At 43.3% G+C, this 23111-nt stretch overlaps 1 protein-coding gene and 1 pseudogene across 2 annotated transcripts in view; both read right to left on the bottom strand.

Annotated features, from left to right (window-relative positions):
• The window catches only part of LOC309562972 (uncharacterized protein), a 581033-nt gene that overhangs the window by 276135 nt on the left and 281787 nt on the right, over window positions 1-23111 (bottom strand).
• Window positions 8146-9753, bottom strand: LOC309563982 (annotated as a pseudogene). The gene has a single exon. The product of its transcript is annotated as an uncharacterized misc_RNA (transcript).

Genomic DNA, 23111 nt, shown 5'->3' with positions numbered 1-23111 from the left:
AGTGGGGGCGTTCACCCTCCTGAACCATACCAGGCTACATGCCCTCAACATGTGGTGGGGGTACCTTGCCAGGAGGAGCCCCCTGGCAAAGTAACTTTTTACCATGTTGATGAGAACAAGGGCCTCTTACCTACAACCCTGGCCCAGTGGATGTGGGGGGGGGGGGCTTATTGGAATCTGGAAGCCCCTTTAACAATAAGTAGCCTTCAAAAAACACCCCCCCTCCCAATGTGAATGAGTAAAGGGTACATAGTACCCCTATTCTTTCACAAAAAAAAATGGCAACAGTAAAAAAAAATACATAACACTGTTTCTAAAAGTGCTTTAATAACATAAAAACCCCTCAATATACATCGGCCATCAGATACATCATCCAGCAATGTAGATCCATCTCAATCACAATGCCTGATGTCCCCGACCCACCGAAAGAAAAAAGTCACCTATGATGTTACCCCGACGACTGCTTCCCCACTTCTGACAACTCCAATGGATAATAGATAATATCTTCAAAAGCAAGCTTAGATAAGGGTCTGATATACACTATATTACTAAAAGTATTGGGACGCCTGCCTTTACACACACACACAGGCCAGTCACATTCCTCCACCCCAAGCTCACTCATTCATGTCTTTATGGACCTTGCTTTGTGCACTGGAGCGCAGTCATGTTGGAACAGGAAGGAACCATCCCCAAACTCCTCCCACAAAGTTGGGAGCTTTAAAATGTCCAAAATATCGGCTTAAGGTCAAGACTCTGAAGGCCAGTCAAGTTCCTCCACCCCAAGCTCGCTCATCCATGTCTTTATGGACCTTGCTTTGTGCACTGGAGCGCAGTCATGTTGGAACAGGAAGGGGCCATCCCCAAACTCTTCCCACAAAGTTGGGAGCTTTAAATTGTCCAAAATGTCTTGGTATGCTGACGCCTAATATATACAAAAGCAACTTAGATAAGGGTTTAATATGGAATTTGGGGGGCCCGCATGGTTTTTTTTTTTTCATTTACCTATCCCCGTCTCCTTTGCTTACATGGCTGAAGAATACCCTCATCTATATTAGACCCTTATGCCAGGTGAGGGTCTGATATACACTATATTACTGAAAGTATTGGGACGCCTGCATTTACACACACAGCCCAGTCAAGTTCCTCCACCCCAAACTTGCTCATCCATGTCTTTACGGACCTTGGTTTGTGCACTGGTGCGCAGTCATGTTGGAACAGGATGGAACCATCCCCAAACTCTTCCCACAAAGTTAGGAGCAAGAAATTGTCCAAAATGTCTTGGTAGTCTGACGCCTTAAGAGTTCCCTTCACTGGAACTAAGGGGCCAAGCCCAACCCCTGAAAAACAACCCCACACCGTAATCCCTCCTCCACCAAATGATTTGGACCAGTACACAAAGCAAAAGGTCCATAAACACATGGATGACCGAGTTTGGGGTGGAGGAACTTGACTCCTGACTTCAACCCGTAAGAACACCTTTGGGTTGAATTAGAGCCCAGACTGCAAGCCAGGCCTTCTCGTTCCCATCACTGCATGACCTCACAAATGCGCTTCTGGGAGAATGGTCAAACATTTCCATAGACACTCAAAAAACCTTGTGGACGGCCTTCCCAGAAGAGTTGAAGCCGTTAAAAGCTGCAAAGGGTGGGCCAACTCAATATTGAACCCTACAGACTAACACTGGGATGCTATTAAAGTTAATGTAAAGGCAGGTGTCCCAATACTTTTGGTAATTTTGTGTTTATGGTAATGGGGGAAAAAATCAGCATTGGGGCTCCCCATCAATTATACTAGGCCTTTCAGGTCTGCTATGAATTTTAAAGGAAGATCCAATGCAAAAAAAAAAAGGTAAGGTCCTCAAGGAGGAACATCAGGCAAAAAAAAAAAAAAAAAAATGGTTGGGCTCCCCTAAAAATCGGTACCAGACCCTTGATCTGGGCACTAGGTTTGGCTGGCCAGGAAAGGAGGGGGGATAAACTTGCGGCATCCCCCCCCCCACCACATGCTCTCAACATTTAGAGGTACCTTTCCAGGGGGATGTTGAGGACGAGGGGGCCCTTTTCCCATAACCCTGAGCTGGTGGTTGTTCGGGGGGAGAGGGGCTGCAGGTGGGGGAGTTTATTTGAATAAGGAAGGCCTTTTTAAAAATAAGGGTCCAAGATACCCCCCCCCCCCATGTGAAAAACAAGATAAAAATTCCCAAAAGTTTGACAAGTTCATTATTTAAAAAAAATGAAAACCCCCAAAAAAGTCTCCCATTGCAACTCCATCTTCAATCAGGATGCCCACCGATATGCTAAAAGAAAAAACCTCTGACAGCACTCAAAGTCGAATGACAACACCATGAGCTGTCATCAGCTATATAAGGGAAAGGGGTCGGGATGTTGGTGACATCATTGACCAAACATGGCCATGGCCATTGCCTAAATACAGCCAGTGGGCATATTTGGGCAGTAATGTCAATGCTATCCCTACCCCTCTGCTTATGCAGCTGGGTTTTCCCAGCCATGTAATTCAATGTGCTGCCAGTTGCTAGGGATGCAGCAGGTGCTAGCACCCGCTGCTTCCTTAGGAACCATTGATGGCTGAAAAATTCAATATATGATTTTTGGCTCCTGCTGAACAGGATGGGGGGAAACCTTTTGAACCAAAGCATTGGCTCATCCCTAATTGCATGTGACACAAACTTTGAATGGGGAGGGGATCTTATAATTCATCCAAATCTCCCCCGTTTAGAGATCATGTTACATGCAGTGTGAACAATGAAGAAACGGTGCCCTTCTATGTGAAAAAGGTAAAAATGACACAGGCTTCCCAAGAACACAGACTGAGGGTCTCTCAGAGAGACCAGTTTTCTCTGGGATGTGTAACTCCTGGATTGGGGTCTGGAGCCCAGAGCTTTCAAAGAGCTTTCGGAGGGAAGAAACCTCCAACCCGGTGTCCTGGCCATAGATTAGGGCCCAACCCAGGAGACGGGAGGTCCTCTCCAGGACAGGGCGTGAGCCCCGTGCAGCAAGGAGCCACGAGAGAATGCTGAGGGTGCAGTAAAATAAGCAAGTGGCTTTGAGAGGTACAGAGTTGAATGTGAGCACAGTGGTACTGTGAACCAGTCTGAGGAACCAGCCAAAGAAAGGACGGTTTGCGCGACTGGTCATAGAGGTGAACAGAGATAGATCGTGCCCTTCTATGTGATTGAAAAAGGTAAAAATGACACAGGGTTCTCGAGGACGCAGACTGAGGGTCTCCGAGGAACACTGGTCTTTTCGTTTTCTTCGGGTTTTGTAACTCCCCGATTCGGGTCTGGAGCCCAGAGAATTCAAAAAGCTTTGGGAGGGAAGAAATCTCCAACCCGGTGTCCTGGATTTAGTAGAGACCTTTATACTTGAGGGCCTGGTCATAGATCAGGACTCCAGCCAGCAGACAGGTGGTCCTTTCCAGGGTATGAGCCTCATGCAGCAGGGAGCCGCGAGAGAGTGTCGAGGGTCTGGAGCCCAGAGGTTTTCAAAGAGCTTTTGGAGGGAAGAAACCTCCAAACTGGTGTCCTGGCAATGGATCAGGGCCCAACCCAGGAGATAGGAGGTCCTCTCCAGGACAGGGCGTGAGCCTTGTGCAGCAGGGAGCCACGAGAGAGTGCCGAGGGTGCAGTAAAATCAGCAAGATGCTTTGAGAGGTACAGAGTTGTATGTTAGAACAGTGGTACTGTGAACCAGTCTGAGGAACCAGCCAAAATAACGAGGGTTCGTGCGGCTGGTCATGGAGGTGAACAGAGACCAGATAGTGCCCTTCTATGTGATTGAAAAAGATAAAAATGGCACAGGGTTCTCAAGGACGCAGACTGAGGGTCTCCGGAGTAAACTGGTCTTTCAGGTTTTCTTCAGGATTTCTAATTCCCCGATTCAGGTCTGGAGCTCAGAGAATTCAAAGAGCTTTGGGAGGGAAGAAGCCTCCAAACTGGTGTCCTAGATTTACTAGATGAACCATAGAGAATAGCGCACACATACACCACCACCGTCCTCCCCCCCGCTGTCCTCCCGCTGTGTGCTCGGCCGATGCCGGCACCTGTCTTCCGGTTCCCTTCCCTGCGAGCGTTGCGACGCAGGGGGGTGGAACCGGTGGCAATTTCAAAAATGTAAATACACCAAATGAGATGATAGAAAGCTGTAATCCTAACGGATTACACTGTATCATCCCATCTCACCACAGGATTGCACCTGGTGACTTTTCCAGTGCCCTGCCTGTGCTTTTCCAGTTCTTTGTAACTGGAAAATAGAGAATGACCATGGCGTCCAAAAAGCGTTCTTTTTGCGCAAAAGCGCTTTTAGACAAACTGGAAAACAGCGACAGCGAAACGGAGTTACTTGAAGAACTGAGCGATAGCGATTAGTGGGAAAATTCATCAGGTACGGAAAGTGACGACAGCGGCGATTCTGATGTCTCTTTCTGGCACATCGCTCCGTTGGAAGTTCTGAAGAATCATTTGATATACTTCCCAAATTCCACAAGCTATGTCACATTACTTCTTGTCTGTACCCGACATCCCTTCCTGTCTTAGCTGACATCACTTCCAAATAATTTGGTGGAGGGGGGATTATGGTGTGGGGTTGTTTTCAGGGTTGGACTTGGCCCCTTAATTCCAATCTTAAGATATCAGCATACCGAGACATTTTGGACAATTTCATGCTCCCAACTTTGTGGGAGGAGTTTGAGGATGGCCCCTTCCTGTTCCAACATGACTGCGCACCAGTGCACAAAGCAAGGTCCATAAAGACATGGATGAGCGAGTTTGGGGTGGAGGAACTTGACTGACCTGCACAGAGTCCTGACCTCAACCCGATAGAACACTTTTGGGATGAATTAGTGCGGAGACTGCGAGCCAGGCCTTCTCGTCCAACATCAGTGCCTGACCTCACAAATGCGCTTCTGGAAGAATGGCCAAACATTCCTATAGAGACACTCCTAAACCTTGTGGACAGCCTTCCCAGAAGAGTTGAAGCTGTTATAGCTGCAAAGGGTGGGCCAACTCAATATTGAACCCTACGGACTAAGACTGGGATGTCATTAACCGCTTGCCGACTGCTCACAGTATATTTACTGCGGCAGTCAGCCCCTCACAGGCAGAGTGACGTAGGTCTACGTCGCTCGCCTGTGAGGCTCTGGGGAGCGAGCGCGCGCCTGCGGAGGCGCGTTCCCGCTCCCGCGCGGTCACGGATCCCCCCGCGCGTGTGACCAGCGGACCCGATGTCCGCCGGTCACTCGGCGATCGGCGGGGGAGAGGAAGAATGTCAGGCAGCTTGTGTAAACAAGCCACCTGTCATTCTCCTCGCTGTAAAAACACTGATCACATGGATCTACTATGTAGATCCGTTGATCAGTGTCATTACAGCTCAAGCCACAGCCAATCACAGTAGAAAGCACGCCCCTAGGGACACACACAGCCCCTCCCTCCCAAATAAAGTTAACCCCTTCACTACCAGTGTATTTTTACAGTAACAGTGCATATATATAGCACTGATTACTGTAGAAATGTCACTGGTAACCCCAAAAGTGTCAAAAATGTCAGTCAAGGGTCCGATCTGTCCGCCCCAATGTCGCAGTACCGCAAAAAAAAAAAATCGCAGATCGCCGCCATTACACGTTAAAAAAAAAAACACCAAAAATGACAGAAATCTTTCCCTTAGTTAGTAAACGCGATAACTTTTGCGCAAACCAATCAAAATACACTTTTTGCGATTTTTTTTACCAAACATAGGTAGCATAAAACAAATTGGCCGAAAATTTTAAAAAATTTTGATTTTTACATTTTTTTGGGGGAATTTCATATAAAAAAATGTGAAAAATATTGTTATTTTTGCAAAATGTACGCTCTTTTTTTGTTTATAGCGCAAAAAGTAAAAATCGCACGGGTGATCAAATACCACCAAAAGAAAGCTCTGTTTGTGGGAAAAAAAGGACGCCAAATTCGTTTAGATACAGCGTCGCACGACCGCGCAATTGTCTGTTAAATTCACGCAGTGCCGAATCGCAAAATACCCCCTGGTCGTTTAGCAGGAAAATCCTCCGGGGCTTAAGTGGTTAAAAATCATGTGGGTGGAAAGGCAGGCGTCCCAATACTTTTGATAATATAGTGTATATAGAGGACATGACAACATATGACTGGGTTGAAAAGGTCATAGCAGCCATTTTATTCAATGCAACATTTACCAGAAAAATTACAAACTTTACAATATCCATTTTTTCCAGAAAATGTATAAAAACAATCCTAATTAATGACTGACATATTTTCTGGTCTAGGGTCTTTGAAGGCACAATATTTTACTAACCAGCTGTATCCACCACCTTTCCACTTCAAGGCCCTCAGATGCTACTGCACCGACTCGAGAGCAATCGAACTCTCCATTTATCCTTGATACAGCCACATAACCATTAGTACCTTACGGCCTTAGCTTAAACATGGAAGGTACACCCAAACCTGTGATGAGCCCAACCCCTAATTGTCCACCTTTGAACCACCATCTCCCGCCTTCGAAGACCCCTGCCAGCTGCTTCTACAATATCTTTAAACGACATAACTAGAATCAGAACTTGCAGCATAGTTTTGATGACCCCCCCCCCATTTTCAAACCCAGAACTCCTCAAAACAGGGAGAACTTCGTCTGTCCCAATTCCTGCTCCAACTGTCCACGAGGCAAGTGAGGACCTCTCCTAAGACCACCATCGGCCCAACCTGCCACACCCCTGTGCTTTAACCAATCAAGTAGGACCCCCTGAAACTTTGACTCATACACATCTATTTTAACCCTATCTAGCCCTCCAGCCTGACTGCAAAACTAGTAATGTCGGCCTTTCACTTAGGCTGTGCCTCCAGCTCCAGGCCTACCTCTTTTCCCGCACTCGGGGCAGGAACATGGCTTTTCGCTTGAGATTTTGGTGTCTGTCCAAACAAGATTTTGTGAGAAAACCTTTTCCGCACACTGGGCAGAAATATTTTACATGTACACAAAGTAACATTTCAAATAAAAATATTTCCCACATTCAGTGCAGGAATACGGCTTCTCACCCGTGTGAGTTGTTAGGTGTTTATCTAAATCTGTTTTTGCGCTAGAACATTTTACGCACTCTTACAGGAATATGGCTTTTCGCCTGTGTGAGATGTTTGGCGTCTGTCTAAACAAGATTTTGTGAGAAAACATTTTCCACACATGGGGCAGAAATATGGCTTCTCGTCCGTATGTCTTTTTAAATGTACACGAAGTACATTTCAAATAAAAATGTTTCCCACATTCAGCACAGGAATACGACTTCTCTCCTTGTGTGAGTTGTTAGGTGTTTATCTAAATTTGTAGAAAGATTTCACTTCTTTGAAAAACATTTTCCACACTCTGGACAGGAATACGGCTTTTCCCCCGTGTGAGTTTTCTGATGTGCAGAAAGATTGTACTTTTTTGAAAAACAATTTACTGCAGGAATATGGCTTCTCTCCCGTGTGAGCTCTATTATGCATAGCAAGTGGAAGGGATTTCAATTAAAAATATTCCCCACATTCAGGACAGGAATACAGCTTCTCACTGTGTGAGTTGTTAGGTGTTCATCTAAATCTGGTATTGAGACAGATCATTTTCCGCACTCCAACAGGAATACGACTTTTTTCCCCGTGTGAGTTTTTTGATATGTAGAAGGATTTTACTTCTTTGAAAAACATTTTCCGCACTCTGGACAGGGATACGGCTTTTCCCCCGTGTGAGTTTTCTGATGTGCAGAAAGATTGTACTTCTTTGAAAAACAATTTCCTGCAGGAATATGGCTTCTCCCCAGTGTGAGCTATATTATAAATATGAAGAAGGGATTTCAATTAAAAATATTCCCCACATTCAGGACAGGAATACGGCTTCTCACTGTGTGAGTTGTTAGGTGTTCATCTAAATCTGGTATTGAGAAAGATCATTTTCGGCACTCCTACAGAAATACGGCTTTTTCCGTGTGTGAGTTTTCTGATATGTAGTAGGATTATACTTCTTTGAAAAACATTTTCCGCACTCAGCAGGAATATGGCTTTTCGACTGTGTGAGATGTTTGGTGTCTGTCCAAACATGAGAAAACATTTTCCGCACACGGGGCAGAAACACGGCTTCTCACCAGTATGTCTTTTTACACGTACATTTCAAATTTGTATTTCAAATAAAAATATTTCCCGCACTTAGGGCAGTAATAAGGCTTTTCTCACCCGTGTGAGTTTTCTGATGTGTGGAAAGATTGTACTTCTTTGAAAAACATTTTCCGCACTCAGGGCAGGAATACGGCTTCTCACCCATGTGAGATTTCTGATGTATAGAAAGATTGTACTTCTTCGAAAAACATTTTCCGCACTCAGGGCAGGAATACGGCTTCTCACCCGTGTGAGATTTCTGATGTATAGAAAGATGGCACTTCTGTGAAAAACATTTCCCGCACTCGGGGCAGGAATGCGGCTTTTCCCCTGTGTGAGATATTTGGTGTCTGTCTAAACATGATTTTCTGACAAAACATTTCCCGCACTCAGAGCAGGAATACGGCCTCTCACCCGTGTGAGTTCTTATATGCATTTGAAGAACGGATTTCAAACGAAAATATTTCCCGCATTCAGGACAGGAATGCGGCTTTACTCCCGTGTGAGTTGTTAGGTGTTTATCTAAATCTGATTTTGTGATAAAACATTTTCCGCACTCAGGGCAGGAATACAACTTTTCTCCCGTGTGAGATTTCTGATGTTTAGAAAGATAGGACTTCTGTGAAAAACATTTTCCGCACCCAGGGCAGGAATACGGCTTTTTGCCCGTGTGAGAGGTTTGGTGTCTGCCTAAACTTGATTTTGTGAAAAAACATTTCCCACACTCACGGCAGGAATACAGCTTCTCCCCCGTGTGACTTTGTATATGCGCACGAAACCTGGATTTAAAACGAAAACATTTCCCACATTCAGGACAGTAATAAGGCTTTTCACACTTTGGCTCAACTTTGTGAGATCTTTTATGTACATTAAGACGTGATTTAAAATGGAAACACTTCCCGCACTCAGTACAGGAATACGGATTCTCACCTGTGTGAGATCTTTTATGTTTGCTCAGATCTGACTTGTGTACAAAACATTTCCCGCACTCAGAACAGGAAAATGGGTATAACCCCTTGTGAGATCTCTGATGTGTGTAAAGATTGGACTTCCGTGAAAAACATTTCCCGCACTTAGGACAGGAATATGGCTTCTCACCGGTGTGAGATCTTTTATGCTCATTAAGACCAGATTTAAAACTAAAACACTTCCCGCACTCAGAACAGGGAAACCTCTTATCTGTTGGAAGGATGGCCCTGTCCCTCACAGTCTGAGGTTCCTCAGGATAAGAGGAATACGATGGTCCGGCACCGTCCCTCACAGTCTGAGGTTCCTCAGGATAAGAGGAATACGATGGTCCGGCACCGTCCCTCACAGTCTGAGGTTCCTCAGGATAAGAGGAATACGATGGTCCGGCACTGTCCCTCACAGTCTGAGGTTCCTCAGGATAAGAGGAATACGATGGTCCAGCTACACTGTGTGATGCCGGATGGACATTTGAGGTAGCCGGGTTTTCTCCTGGACTATACTGTGTGATGTCCTCATCTTCTACTTTACAGTCTGGAGACAAAGTGAGACAATCCTCTGAGGTTTTCCTCATCTCCCGTCCATCTACTAAAATAGAAATACAAAGATTATTACTAGACATCAGCAGATTGGTTCCCCTAAACCAGGACTCCGCCTACATCAGGTAGCTTTGTCTCTGAGGATCTTAACTGGTAAATGGTTCCTCCTGACCTCCAACCAGTTCACTTCTATATTCATTGACCTTGGTCGGAGAGTGAGGGGACCAATTAGAGCCACCCTTATAGGAGTGTGGGAGTCCCCACCCCTTCCATCATTCTTTGCTTTCTTCCTAACACAGGAAGTACTGCTCTTTTTTCTCAATCATTTAGTAATACCAGTGGGGCTGAGCCCAACCAGAGGTCAGAGAGTGAGTCACTGTCACCAATGTTGTGGGTTATTATTGTAGTCACTGACACCAATGCTGGGGGTTATTATTGCAGTTACTGGCACCAATGTTGGGGGTTATTATTGCAGTCACTGAAACCTATGTTGGGCAATGGACCTGACTCTTTTATCTGTCAGTCGGGGGGGCACGTCTACCACAGAGTAGAATATTTGAGGCTTTATTACTACTTTAAATATACCATCGAAAGTGCCAGAACTCCAGATCTGTCCTGTATTATCTCAAGGTGAATAATTATCCCTCCCAGTCCTTACACTGGGACTACCATGTTATGAAGATGTGATGGGTCCTAGTAGTTTGGCAAGAGGGAACTGGAAAGGGCTGACACCCATCAGTCAGACGTGAGTGGATTTCTGGCAGATCAAAGGGTATTTTTCTGTACTTAAAGGAATAAAACTTGGGGACATGTTAATGTATTACATAGAACACCGATTTACTGTACATATATGTTTTATTGTTCCCTGACATGACCCACCTGTGCTGATCTCTGTAGGAGTGTCCTCCTCTATAAATGTCCCCGTTATTCCATCCTCCTCCATAGACTGCTGATCGTCCCTCACATACGTCTCTTCTTCTTCTTCTGCTTTAACCTCAAATTCTATATCGATTGGATCTCCACTCTAAACCAAGAAAATGAGAGAGAATATCATCTGTAAAATATAAGATTTATTATTGTGACATCACTTAATAAATCCACACATCGTCTCCATGAGTCTGTTTTATAAGCTCCGTCCCACCAACCTTGTAACATTGAGGCATGGTGTGACCTTCCTGTGTGGAATCCCAGGAATACAGAGGACGGGGACATCTCTCTGGTGGGTTTCTATAGTTGGATGACTCCTCCATGGTGTCCTGGTACAGATTTGTGTGAACTTCAACCATCCCCCCATCCTCATCATCCTCCTCTTTTATTTTTTCTTTAACCTCAACTTTAGAATCTCTCAGGTTTCCACTCTGAATATATAATAAAAATGACATCAATGGTAACAATGCAGATAATGTACAGATCCTAATGATACTATCAGTGATTGTTCCTCATCTACCTGATGATGGTGGGGGATGGTGTGACCATCCTGTGTGGAATCCCGGGAATACAGAGGACGGGGACATCTCTCTGGTGGGTTCCCATTACTGGATCTATCTGTAGGAAACACACACACTGACTGAATACATTGTTTCTATGTGTTTATCAGATGATGGGGGATCTAGGTGGACCCTCCGTACTGCTCTCTCCTTTACAATAAAGTCTCCTCTTACCCGGTGATGTGAGGGGCGGCTGATTCTCCATCATGACGTCCTTGTAGAGATCCTTGTGTCCTTCTAAATACTCCCACTCCTCCATGGAGAAATAGACAGTGACATCCTGACACCTTATAGGAACCTGACACACACAATGATACAGTCACCATCCAGACACATCCCTTGTCTGTTACTGGATAATGTCCCAGAATTCCCAGCACCGCTCACCTCTCCTGTCAGCAGCTCCATCATCTTCTTGGTGACTTCTAGAATCTTCTCCATGTTGTGTCTCTCAGGTTTTAGGGAGTGACGTGGAGGCACTGTGATGGTCATATGATCACCTGACTTCAGAAGAGGAAATCTCTGTATTGGAGAACCAATAGGAATATTTCTTAATATATAGTGTCATGTGACCTCCCAGAATCCTCCTCACCTCTCCGGTCAGGTCTGTGTTTTATTAACAGAGATAAGAGTAATATCATGTGACCTCCCAGAATCCTCCTCACCTCTCCGGTCAGCAGGTAGATGATCTCTAGGATGAGGTTTAGTATCCTCTCAGTCATGCGACTCCGGTCCTCCTCCATCTTCATTGGTCATGTGATCTATACAGGTTTCCTGTAGACCAATAATTGATAACAGAGAATTATCTGGACTGCACTGGTTGTACAATATTAGTATGGGGGGTAATATGAGCAGTTTTCTGGGCTACTTTTCTTTAATAGCAGTGTTGTCACTTCAGTACAAGAAATAATTACTGAGAGATAGAAACACTTTTGGTCAGTGAATTAGTATATTTAGCTGTCTGTGTACTTCGGACTGAAAAGAGGGACATTTAAAGAACAATAAAGTCATTTGTTTCCAAGTATGGGTCAGTGATGAGAGCTTTGATAAAACAATACCGTATTACCTCCTCTGCTGTGAGTTCCAGCAATGTCTCCTCTCTACTTCCTCCCGATTCACCTGGAACTTCCTGTTTTCACATGACATCACTTCTTGTCTGTACCTGACATCACTTCCTGTCTTCCATAGAGACTTCCCTTCTGGGTAGAATAAAGGTCATCACCTTGTGGAGCTCAGAGGAATTGCAGCCCCGTGAAACGTCTCATACTCTGAGCTAGAACAAACTGGCTAATTCCGAGAGGACAATTAAAGGGGAGTTCCGGCCACAAAATCGACATAATCGATTTTGGGCCATCCGCTTGCTTTTCGGCACCAGAAAAGGAAATGGATAGTTACGATTTTTTTTTTTTTTACTTACCGTGTAATTTCAGAAAAATATACTCACCTTTCTTCCACTTCCTCCCTCGGCGGCCGCGGCCCGCTCCGTCACTTCCGGTTTGCAATGATTCCTGGGAGCGGAATGGCATCGCTCCCAGGAATCAATGCGCCGACACCGGCCCCACTCGTCACTTCCGGTGGGACGCCGCATTCCCTGTTAAACAGCTTCTGGGCATGTCCAGAAGCTGTGGAGGAACGCGGCGCCGCCGCATTAGATCTATCTATCTAATATATATCTCTCTATCTCATACCTATCTATCTATCTATTCTGACTATCTATCTGTTCTGTCTGTCTGTCCCAACTATCTATCTATCTCATCTATCTAATATCTATCTGTCTATCTCATATCTATCTATCTATCTATCTATCTATCTATCTATCTATCTATCTATCTATCTATCTATCTATCTATCTATCTATCTATCTATCTATCTATCTATCTATCTATCTATCTATCTATCTATCTATCTATCTATCTATCTATCTATCTATCTATCTATCTATCTATCTATCTATCTATCTATCTATCTATCTATCTATCTATCTATCTATCTATCTATCTATCTATCTATCTATCTATCTATCTATCTATCTATCTATCTATCTATCTATCTATCTATCTATCTATCTATCTATCTATCTATCTATCTATCTATCTATCTATCTATCTATCTATCTATCTATCTATCTATCTATCTATCTATCTATCTATCTATCTATCTATCTATCTATCTATCTATCTATCTATCTATCTATCTATCCCAACGATCTATCTATCTATCTATTCTGACTATCTATCTGTTCTGTCTGTCTGTCCCAACTATCTATCTATCTATCTATCTATCTATCTATCTATCTATCTATCTATCTATCTATCTATCTATCTCATCTCTATCTATCTAATATCTATATCATACCTATCTATCTATCTATTCTATCTATCTATCTATCTATCTATCTATCTATCTATCTATCTATCTATCTATCTATCTATCTATCTATCTATCTATCTATCTATCTATCTATCTATCTATCTATCTATCTATCTATCTATCTATCTATCTATCTATCTATCTATCTATCTATCTATCTATCTATCTATCTATCTATCTATCTATCTATCTATCTATCTATCTATCTATCTATCTATCTATCTATCTATCTATCTATCTATCTATCTATCTATCTATCTATCTATCTATCTATCTATCTATCTATCTATCTATCTATCTATCTATCTATCTATCTATCTATCTATCTATCTATCTATCTATCTATCTATCTATCTATCTATCTATCTATCTATCTATCTATCCGTTCGTTCTGTCTGTCTGTCTGTTCTGACTATCTATCTATCTACTGTATCTACAGTGAGGGGAAAAAAGTATTTGATCCCCTGCTGATTTTGTAGGTTTGCCCACTGACAAAGAAATGATCAGTCTATAATTTCATTGGTCGGTTTATTTTACCAGACAGAATAACCACAAAAATATCCAGAAAAACACATTTCAAAAAAATTATATTAATTTTTGTCCAACCTCTGCGAATATTAAATTTCGGTGACATAAAAAAACAAAAAACAGAAAAAAAATAAAATAAATAAATAAAAATTGTTAATATTTTTGCAACCTTATCAGGTAAATATGCAACGTTTGGACCATTAGACGGGACATTGCCAACTTTCCTCCCATGACTTCCATGACAAAGATCAGAAGAGCGCTCAGCCATGTGTTTTCTGAGGTGTCTTCTTCCAAGTGTGAGATCTCAGATGTACGGCAAAATATAATCCATGTAGAAGACATTTCCCACACTCAGGACACTAATACACCTCGAGGGTTGTGTGGGTTCTCTGATGTTTAGTATGATAAGACTTTAGTGTAAAACATTTCCCGCACTCAGGGCAGGATTACGGCTTCTTCCAAGAGTGAGATCTCCCATGTACGGCAAAATATGATATTTCCCGCACTCAGTACACTAATACACGTTGAGGGTTGTGCGGGTTCTCCGATGTTTGGCAAGACTGGACTGTTCTAAAAAAAAAGAAAAAAAACTATTTCCGCACTTGGGGTAGGAATACGGCTTCTCACCCATGTGAGAACTCTGATGTGTGTAAAGATGGGACTTCTGTGAAAAAAATTTCCCGCACTCAGGGAAGGAATCCGGCTTCTCAACCGCGTGAGATCTCACATGTGTAGAAATTTGGAACTTCTGTGAAAATTTTTTTCCACACTTTTTCCACACTGCATTTCCTGCACTCAGAGATCTGGGACTTCAGATGTGTGGAAAGAGTGGACTTCTGTGACAAACATTTCCCACACTCAGGGCAGGAATATGGGTTCCCACCCGTGGGACTTCAGATGTGTGGAAAGAGTGGACTTCTGTGTAAAACATTTCCTGCACTCAGGGCAGCAATACGGCTTCTCCCCGGTGTGAGACCTCAGATGTGTGGAAAGTTGGGAACTCTGTACAAAACATTTTCCGCACTCTGGGCAGGAATATGGCTTCTCGCCCGTATGAGTTCTATGATGTACAGAAAGATACGATTTGCGTGCAAAACTTTTTCCACACTCGGAGCAGGAAAACGGCTTTTCTCCCGTGTGAGTTCTTTGGTGTCTCTCCAATTCTGATCTTTTTGTAAAAAGTTTCTTGCACTCAGGGCAGGAAAAAAGCATCTTCCCCATGTGAAACCTCTGATGTTTAGTTAGATCACCGTCCCTCACAGTCTGAGGTTCCTCAGGATAAGAGGAATATGATGGTCCGGCACTGTCCCTCACAGTCTGAGGTTCCTCAGGATAAGAGGAATACGATGGTCCGGCACCGTCCCTCACAGTCTGAGGTTCCACAGGATAAGAGGAATACGATGGTCTGGCACTGTCCCTCACAGTCTGAGGTTCCTCAGGATAAGAGGAATACGATGGTCTGGCACTGTCCCTCACAGTCTGAGGTTCCTCAGGATAAGAGGAATACGATGGTTCATCTACACTGTGTGGTGCCGGATGGACATTTGAGGTAGTCGGGTTTTCTCCTGGACTATATTGTGTGATGTCCTCATCTTCTACTTTACAGTCTGGAGACAAAGTGAGACAATCCTCTGAGGTTTTCATGACGTCATGTCCTAAAAAAAAAAAAAAAAAAGTTATTTCTAGACATGAGCAGGTTGATTCACGTAAACCAGAATTGAGTTCAGACTGCTTTGTTGCTGAGGATCTTAAAAGGTTCCACCTGACTTCCAACCACTTAACTTCTATATTCACCGACCTAAGTCAGAGAGTGAGGGGACCAGCCAGCCCAGAACTGTTTCTTATAAGTGTGAAGGGATGATAAGGCAAGAGTTTCCACCCTCTTTATCATTCTATGGTTTCTTCCTAACATAGGAAGCATTATAGTGCCTTATTGGCGCAATCATTTAGTAACAACAACCAAGCCCAACCAGAGGTCAGAGAATGAGGATAGTGGAGCACAACCAGAGGTCAGAGAATGAGGATAGTGGAGCCCAACCTTAGGTCAAAGAGTGAGGATGGCAAAGTCCAACCAGAGGTCATGAAGTGAGGATAGTGGAGCCAAACCAGAGGTCAGAGAGTGAGGATGGTGGAGCCCAACCAGAGGTCAAAGAGTGAGGATGGCAAAGCCCAACCAGAGGTCAAAGAGTGAGGATGGCAAAGCCCAACCAAAGGTCAGAGAGTGAAGATGGTTGAGCCCAACCAGAGGTCAGAGAATGACGATAGTGGAGCCCAACCAAAGGTCAGAGAGTGAGGATGGTGGAGCCCCACCAGAGGTCAGAGAGTGAGGATGGTGAAGCCCAACCAGAGGTCATAAAGTGAGAATTGCAGCGCCAAATCAGAGGTCAGAGAGTGAAGATGGCGAAGCCCAACCAAAGGTCATAAAGTGAGGTAAGCAGAGCCCAACCAGAGGTCAGAGAATGAGGATGGCAGAGCCCAACCAGAGGTCAGAGTGAGGATGGCAGAGTCCAACCAGAGGTCATAAAGTGAGCTAAGCAGAGCCCCACCAGAGGTCAGAGAGTGAGGATGGCAGAGCCCAACCAGAGGTCAGAGAGTGAGGATGGCAGAGCCCAACCAGAGGTCAGAGAGTGTGGATGGTGGAGCCCAACCAGAGGTCAGAGAGTGATAATGGTGGAGCCCAACCAGAGGTCAGAGAATGAGAATGGTAGAGCCCAACCTGAGGTCAAAGAGTAAAGGTGGTGGAGCCAAACCAGAGGTCAGAGAGTGAGAATGGTGGAGCACAACCAGAGGTAAGAGATTGAGGATGGTAGAGCCCAACCAGAGATCAGAGAGTGAGGATGGTAGAGCCCAACTAGAGGTCAGAGAGTGAGAACAACCAAGATAAAGACTGGACTGGTCCTGAGGACCATCATCATTGGGTTAAAATGTATCATTTATGATCCCTTTCTATTAATGGATAATTGGAAGAGGGTATGGAATGATAAAAGCACTTCAGCATTAATACTTAAATACTCGTACTCCCCTCCTCCCCCTGAACTTTGTATACCTGTTCTAGGTCACTGAATAAAAGTACTCAAGCCAGGGGCTCAGCCTGACAGCCAGATAACTAGTATTTTCAGCAGAGGCTCCGGCAATGCAGCCCCGGTATCTCTCTCAGTACAGGGAAAATGTATTACACCATTTGGGGGATTAATGTGAGAGAAAGAAGATCTAATGTGCAGGATGGGGAACACAGTTCAGGGAAGTGCCCCTCAGGCCAATATCACTCAACTCTGGACCAATCAGTGAACGGAATGTACAGAGGAATGGATTATAGGGCATGGAATGTCTACCAATGAGCTTCTATTATTTTCTCAGTTTCTTATCTTATAAAGTGATATTATTGTTTTTTTAAACATTCAGGTGCTGAGGGTGACACCCACATTGTGTGCCACTGTTTCATATTGGGGGTTATTATTGCAGTCACTAACACCAATGTTGGGGGTTATTATTGCAGTCATTGACACCAATGTTGGGGTTTATTTTTACAGTCACTGACACCAATGTTGGGCTCTGGACTTCTTGTATCTGCCAGTCGGGGAGCATTGGTTAAACTTGTTGACTGAAATTTGGCAGCTCTGCCATAAAGTGCTTCTTCTCCCCACAACAAGCAGTGACCTCCGCTGATAAATCGAAGAAAATTGAAAAAAAAAAATACCAAATGGTTGTCTTAGGAATCTCATCATTATTTATGGCTTGATAAAAGAGGCAACAGGACACTAGAAAGTAGCTAACACGTTTTGGGATCCAAACTCCCCTTCATCAGGGGTTGGATAAAATGTAGAAGGTCTTCTGAACATAAAAGTCCTACATGAGCTTCACAAGCACACCTCTACTTCCACCAGTGAGGCTCCTTATTGGTCATATAACACTTTCCAGGAGCCCTTATATTAGGAGTTCTATAAGAAGCTTTTCCATTTTTCATCCAAGCCCCGCAGAAGGAAGATTTTGGCCCCTGAAACGCATTGGCTGTCTTATATCTTCCAGATGTCTCAATAATATCAACTATAAATTATGATGTACTCTTATGACAAGTGACTTGGCAAAATATTAATGTATTCCAGAGATGTTCTGTTTACGTTTTTCATTTTTACCCTGACATCGATTTTAAGTGTTAATGACCCACCTATGCTGATCTCTGTAGGAGTGTCCTCCTCTATAAACGTCTCCGTTATTCCATCCTCCTCCATAGACTGCTGATCATCCCTCACATACGTCTCTTCTTCTTCTGCTTTAACCTCAACTTTTATATCTATCAGATCTTCACCCTAAACCAAGGAAATGATAGGAAATATCATCGGGTTGAGTTCACAGATCATCTCTACAAATCACTTTCATGCTCTAGATGCTCCTTCCCACCAAACTGATGATGGTGAGGGATGGTGTGATCTTCCTGTGTGGAATCCCAGGAATACAGAGGACGGGGATATATCTCTGGTGGTTTTTTTGTTATTGGGTGGGTCCATCATGGTGCCCTTGTAGAGATCAGTCTCTCCTCAACCTCCTCTTTGTTAACAATATTATAGACCCTGAGGTTTCCAATACATTTATTGTAACAAACATTCTTGTGTATAAATCATAACTACCAATCACTGTTCCACATCTACCTGATCAGGCTTTGCATAGTTGTGATCTTCCGGTGTGAAATCCCCGGAATACAGAGGACGTTGACATCTCTCTGGTGGGTTTCTGGTATTAGGTGGCTCCACTGTGACATCCTTGTGTCCTTCTGAAAACTCCTTCATCACTCCATACTCATCATCCTCCTCTTTATACTCTTCTTTAACAACAATATTATCATCCCCGAGGATTCCACTCTATATATAATAAAACATTTATTGTAACAAACATGCTTGTGAATAAATTATAATTACCAATAATTGTTCCTCATCTACCTGATGATGGTGAGGGATGGTGTGACCTTCCTGTGTGGAATCCCGGGAATACAGAGGACGGGGACATCTCTCTGGTTGGTTCCCATTACTGGATCCATCTGTAGGAAACACACACACTGACCGAATACATTGTTTCTATGTGTTTATCAGATGATGGGGGATCTAGGTGGATCCTCCGTACTGCTCTCTCCTTTACAATAAAGTCTCCTCTTACCCGGTGATGTGAGGGGCGGCTGATTCTCCATCATGACGTCCTTGTAGAGATCCTTGTGTCCTTCTAAATACTCCCACTCCACCATGGATAAATAGACAGTGACGTCCTGACACCTTATAGGAACCTGACACACACAATGATACAGTCACCATCCAGACACATCCCTTGTCTGTTACTGGATAATGTCCCAGAATTCCCAGCACCGCTCACCTCTCTTGTCAGCAGCTCCATCATCTTCTTGGTGACTTCTAGAATCTTCTGCATGTTGTGTCTCTCGGGTTTTAGGGAGTCACATGGAGGCACTGTGATGGTCATATGATCACCTGACTTCAGAGGAGGAAATCTCTGTATTGGAGAACCAATAGGAATATCATGTTAGAATCCCAGAATCCTCCTCACCTCTCCGGTCAGGTCTGTTTTTTATTATTGGAGATAATGGAGATAACAATGATGTCATGTGACCTCCCAGAATCCTCCTCACCTCTGCGGTCAGGTCTGTGTTTTTATTAAAAGATATAAGAGTGATGCAATGTGACCTCCCAGAATCCTCCTCACCTCTCCAGTCAGGTCTGTGTTTTATTCATAGAGATAAGAGTGATGTCATGTGACCTCCCAGAATCCTCCTCACCTCTCCAGTCAGGTCTGTGTTTTATTAATAGAGGTAAGAGTGATGTCATGTGACCTCCCAGAATCCTCCTCACCTCTCCGGTCAGCAGGTAGATGATCTCCAGGGTGAGGTTTAGTATCCTCTGAGTCATGTGTCTCCGGTCCTCCTCCATCCTCAGTGGTCATGTAATCTATACAGGTTTCCTGTAGACCAATAATTGATAAGAGTGTCTTATCTGGACTATACTGGTTGTACAATATTAGGATGGGGATGTATGGGAGATAATGTGAGGGTTTTTTCTGGCCTCACCATTACTTTTCTTCTATACCAGTGTCATCAGCTTAATACGTGAAATAATCAGAAATCCGAGGAAATACTGAGAACGATATGATAAATATTTTATCTACTTGCCTGTGTGTACATTAGACTGAAACGAGGGAAGCCTAAAGGGTAAAGACAGACACAGCAATTTTATGTTTTACCTCTTCTACTGATAGTTTCAGCAATGTGTCCTCTCCACTTCCTCCCAACTCACCCTTCACCCGGATCTTCTTGTTTATACCTGCCATCACTTCCTATCTGTGCCTGACATCACTTCCTGTCTTCCATAGAGACTTCCTGTCTGGGTAGAAGTGAGATCATATCCTTGTGGAGCTCAGAGGAAGCTCAGCCCTGAGAAACGTCTGGTAGTCTGAACACGGCCTTGTGCTGTGTGTGTGTATGTACTGTATATCCTTAGATATGGGGTCATCTCCACTCCCACCAAGGGGGAGAGGAATACATTTTGCAATCTATACCCCTTTAGCAACAATATGCACACTTTATTGTATTACGCAATATACCTTAGATGTGTCACACTAATATTCAGTGTATTCCACCATATAAAGTCTTTAAAACAATCCATGATCTCGTCTTCATTCCACGGTATATATAAAAGGGCTCCCCAATGATTATATAGTGAGGAAGATTCTTTTAAACATGCTCAAACTATGCAAAAAAATATTGGAGATCTTTGCGCTTTACTCTGTGCTCCCCTCTTGTATCCCCACTCACCGGACAAATCGAAGGGGTGGGCACAATTAATAGATCAGTAGTGAAGTCTGTATTCTTATGATTCTTCCTGATGTAATGAGAATTTGAGTCTCCTGGGTTTCCGGAATCTCTTTACACCAATGGCTCCCAAAAGAAGGTGATCATATAAAAGAGAACGCTCCATAGTGTAATAAAGTTAAAACTATTTATTAAGTAAAATAATCCACTTACAATATAAATTGCAACAAACAGTTCTCTCTGGCCGTGGTGGACGCTGTCCTCGTTTGTGTTCCAACCACCGGAAACCGGATGTCTTGGTGTAAAGAGATTCCGGAACTCAGGAGACTCAAATTCGCATTACATCAGAAAGAAACATAGGAATACAGACTTCACTGCTGTTTCGATCGGCTTTGATCGGGTCTCGAATCTAGTAGCCCGGACATAATTTCCTGTTTACTGGAGCCTTAAAGGCACCAGATCTAAACAAATCTCAGTATTTACGTAAAAACAGGCGGTTTGAATGCTTTTAAGTGTAAAGGAGGAATTTAGGGTTTTACGACCCCAGATCCTCCATAAAGAGCACCTGTCACTGCCTATTACTGTCACAAGGGATGTTTACATTCCTAGTAACAGCAATAAAAGTGATCACATTTTTTTTTTTTTTAAAGGGACAGTGTAAAAATAAAAAAAATAAATAATAGTAAAAAAAATATCGCCCTACCACTCCGTACGTGAGTCACGCCCGTAAATGTAAACAGTGTTCAAACCACATATGTGAGATATCGCCATGATCGTTAGAGTGATAGCAATAGACCTCCTCTGTAACTCTAAAATGGTAACTTTTAAAAATGTTTAAAGCGTCGCCTATGGAGATTTTTAATTACTGTAGTTTGTCGCCATTCCACGAGTGTGCGCAATTTTAAAGCATGACATGTTGGGTATCTATTTACTCGGCGAAAACATCATTGTTCACATTATACAAAAAAATTGGGCTAACTTTCATATTTTTTTTTTATTTTTAAATTCATGAAAGTACTTCCAATAAAAACTGCGTTTTATAAATTGCTGCACAAATACCGTGTGACATAAAACATTGCAACAAACGCCATTTTATTTTCTCTGCTAAAAAAATATATATATATAATGTTTGGAGGTTCTAAGTAATTTTCTAGCAAAAAATACTGATTTTACCTTGTAAGCAACAAGTGTCAGAAAAAGGCTTAGGCTCCAAGGGGTTAAAGTTCATGTGCATGTAAAGGCAGGCATCCCAAAACGTTTGGCAATATAGTGAAAATCCCACCAACTTGCAGGTGACTTTATCATGCGATAATCAATGTTCTTCACTTTACCTGTCGGTGGTCAGAAGGTTATGGCTGATCGGTGTATATTGTTTGGACAGGGGCCTCACAATAGGTAAATAAATACACGTACCGCCGCTTCGTTCTATTTTATCCGTGTTTATTGATTTTCGAAACTGTATGGTGAATGCGAGGCTACTTTCATCAATACTTTATTAGTTACAAGAGATATTATATAACACATAATGTAGACAATCACAATAGCTTGGAAGATGGTCACTGCTCTTGATGGTCCTCTTGCAGGGTCTTTGTGTAATCCCTTCCTGTTTGAATTTTTATGTATTTAACTATTATGCTGCCCTAAGCCTGGGGCACTTTGGCTAAGGGATCCTCCATGACAGCTTTTTCTCTATTTGTATCGTTTAAAAAATTTGGACGCATGAATTTCTATGGCTATATATATGGGTTTTTTTTTTGTACGAGTCTATTGGCTTGACCTACCTGTTTTTTGATATTTGTGTAACATTTTCCACATGCAAGAATACGGCTTTTTCACCCGTGTGAGACATCCTATGTAAAGAAAAGCTGGGACAGGAATACGGCTTCTCACCAGTGTTAGTCAACTGATGTCTAGCTAGAAGTTGTTGACGTAAAAAAACATTTTCCACAGTCAGGGCAGGAATATGGCTTCTCACCAGAGGTAACTGATGAATAGCTAGAAGTTGAGATGGGCTCAGGCATGTTCGGGATCTGAGTCCCAACCCACCTGCCTGACCCGCCAGGAAGCCGACAATGCACACCGCTCATCACAGTCAGTGAGCCATTTCCCTATCCACAGCTACACAGACCAAAAATGTCTCAATGCCTGTGATTAGTGGTGTGCAGTGTCGGCTTCCTGGCGGGATCGGGCAGGTGGGTTGGGACTAGGATCCTGAACATGCCTGAGCCCATCTCTTGCTAGAAGTTTGTCAATGTAAAAAGCATTTCCCACACTCA

This window comes from Pelophylax lessonae (assembly GCF_965119305.1).
Source record: "Pelophylax lessonae genome assembly, chromosome: 9".
NCBI lineage: Eukaryota > Metazoa > Chordata > Amphibia > Anura > Ranidae > Pelophylax > Pelophylax lessonae.
Note: the sequence above shows the minus strand (reverse complement) of the source record. Positions and strands in the feature narration are given on the sequence as shown.